This window comes from Seriola lalandi, unplaced genomic scaffold, assembly GCF_002814215.2.
Source record: "Seriola lalandi dorsalis isolate HSWRI2012SDOR001 ecotype SW California unplaced genomic scaffold, Sedor1 jcf7180002054691, whole genome shotgun sequence".
NCBI lineage: Eukaryota > Metazoa > Chordata > Actinopteri > Carangiformes > Carangidae > Seriola > Seriola lalandi.
Genome location: NW_019525244.1, coordinates 552,021 through 554,195, shown reverse-complemented (window position 1 = coordinate 554,195; position 2,175 = coordinate 552,021). Strand labels below are relative to the sequence as shown.

General features: G+C 45.4%; 2 non-coding genes across 2 annotated transcripts; both read left to right on the top strand.

The window, feature by feature from the left end:
- The first annotated feature begins 754 nt into the window (after positions 1-754).
- Positions 755-836, top strand: trnal-aag (transfer RNA leucine (anticodon AAG)). The gene has a single exon. It is a non-coding gene; the product is annotated as a tRNA-Leu (tRNA).
- Positions 837-2,014: 1,178 nt separating this feature from the next.
- On the top strand, positions 2,015-2,086 carry trnam-cau (transfer RNA methionine (anticodon CAU)). The gene has a single exon. It is a non-coding gene; the product is annotated as a tRNA-Met (tRNA).
- Positions 2,087-2,175: the final 89 nt, after the last annotated feature.

The window sequence follows — 2,175 nt, the reverse complement described above, 5'->3', positions numbered from 1 at the left end:
ACAGTCGAATAGTTGTGATGTCCATCCATCCATCCATCCATTATCCATCCCTATAGGGTAACAGGGGACTGAAGCCAATCCCAGCTGACAATGGGCGAGGGTGGGGTACACCTTGGACAAGTTGCCAGTCCATCACAGTGTAGTTGTGACGTCTCATCATAAATAGGAGGCCACTTCCATGTCTTGCTACAATAGTTTTCACATCTGTGAACCAAAGGATAATGCATGCACTTCTGACCATGAATGAGAGCAGAGTGGCGCAGCGGAAGCGTGCTGGGCCCATAACCCAGAGGTCGATGGATCGAAACCATCCTCTGCTAATCTCTGTCCCACCTAGAAATCTCCAGAACACTGAGTAAGAAATCTCATCACAACATGTGGTGCTCTAAGTCTTCTGAGCACATGCTTAAGCATCAATTAATGTTTGTTGCTTGCAGGATGGTTTACTGACCTTCACATGTTAAAGCTGATGGTGTGTAGAGTTCCAGTGCGACACATCCTGTTTGTACAAATCCGCTGCAGTGGTGAGTTTCTTCTCCATGTTCACAGTTTCTGGGTAAAAAGTAGAGCGCTACAGTGCTTCACAATAAATAAGATTCTTCTTCCTGTGGGCCACTTCAAATTGATTGAAGTTGACCCACATTAACTGTACTTCCCGCAAAATGCATCGTCACATTGGAGGAATTCCTTTTGGTGCTATCCACCCGTTGCTACCCTCCAGCGAGTAGTAAACGCACTTCCCACTCCAGGATATGGTAGTGTGGCCGAGCGGTCTAAGGCGCTGGATTAAGGTTCCAGTCTCTCAGGAGGCGTGGGTTCAAATCCCACCACTGCCAATTGGCTATCTTTACCCATAGTAATGTTGCAAGAGCTTAGAATACTCCCTTTAGCAGTAACAGATCCTACATTGTAACGATTACTGACTGTAATGTGTTGAAAACTGAAAAAGTAGGAAATGCAAATAAATGACGTTCCTCAAGCCTCTAGATAGACCCGTTGGGTGCATTTGCACATCACAATACGTGGTGCTCTAAGTCTTCTGAGCACATGCTTAAGCATCAATTAATGTTTGTTACTTGCAGGATGGTTTACTGACCTTCACGTGTTGAAAGCTGATGGTGTGTAGAGTTCCAGTGGGACACATCCTGTTTGTACAAATCCAGTAAGGTCACCGCTGCATTGGTGAGTTTCTTCTCCATGTTCACAGTTTCTGGGTACAGTGCTTCACGAGAAATAAGATTCTTCTTCCTGTGGGCCAATTTCTTAGAAAAAACGTACCTTCCTGCTCCAACATTTCTGTGCCGTGATTGGTCAAATGTTGGAAATGTTGGAACTCTGGGAAGAATCCACGACGCCGATTGGCTGACGAACGTTGGAGCCTGGGGACGTGATTGGCTCTCGCATCCAACATTTCTCCAACATTTCCGCGACCAATCCTTCGGCAGCTGGGATTAAGGCTCCAGTCTCTAGGGAGGCGTGGGTTCAAATCCCACCACTTCAAATTGGCTATATTTACCCATAGTAATGTTGCAAGACTTTAGAATACACTTCTTTTAGCCCTAACATATCCTACCTTGTTACTATTACTGACTGTAACATGTTGAAAACTGAAAAACTAGGAAATGCATATACATGATATTCCTCAAGCCTTTAGATAGACCCCATGGGTGCATTTGATTGAACTCACCCATAACAGCGGAGCTATAACATATCCTACATCAACTGTGCAACATTTGTTTAGGTTGTCACTCCTTTGAATGAAACAGTCGAATAGTTGTGATGTCCATCCATCCATCCATCCATCCATTATCCATCCCTATAGGGTAACAGGGGACTGAAGCCAATCCCAGCTGACAATGGGCGAGGGTGGGGTACACCTTGGACAAGTTGCCAGTCCATCACAGTGTAGTTGAGACGTCTCATCATAAACAAGAGGCCACTTCCATGTCTTGCTACAATAGTTTTCACATCTGTGAACCAAACGATAATGCATGCACTTCTGACCACAAATGAGAGCAGAGTGGCGCAGCGGAAGCGTGCTGGGCCCATAACCCAGAGGTCGATGGATCGAAACCATCCTCTGCTAATCTCTGTCCCACCTAGAAATACCTAGAAATCTCAACAGAGTGAAACATCACAACATGTGGTGCTCTAAGTCTTCTGAGCACATGCTTA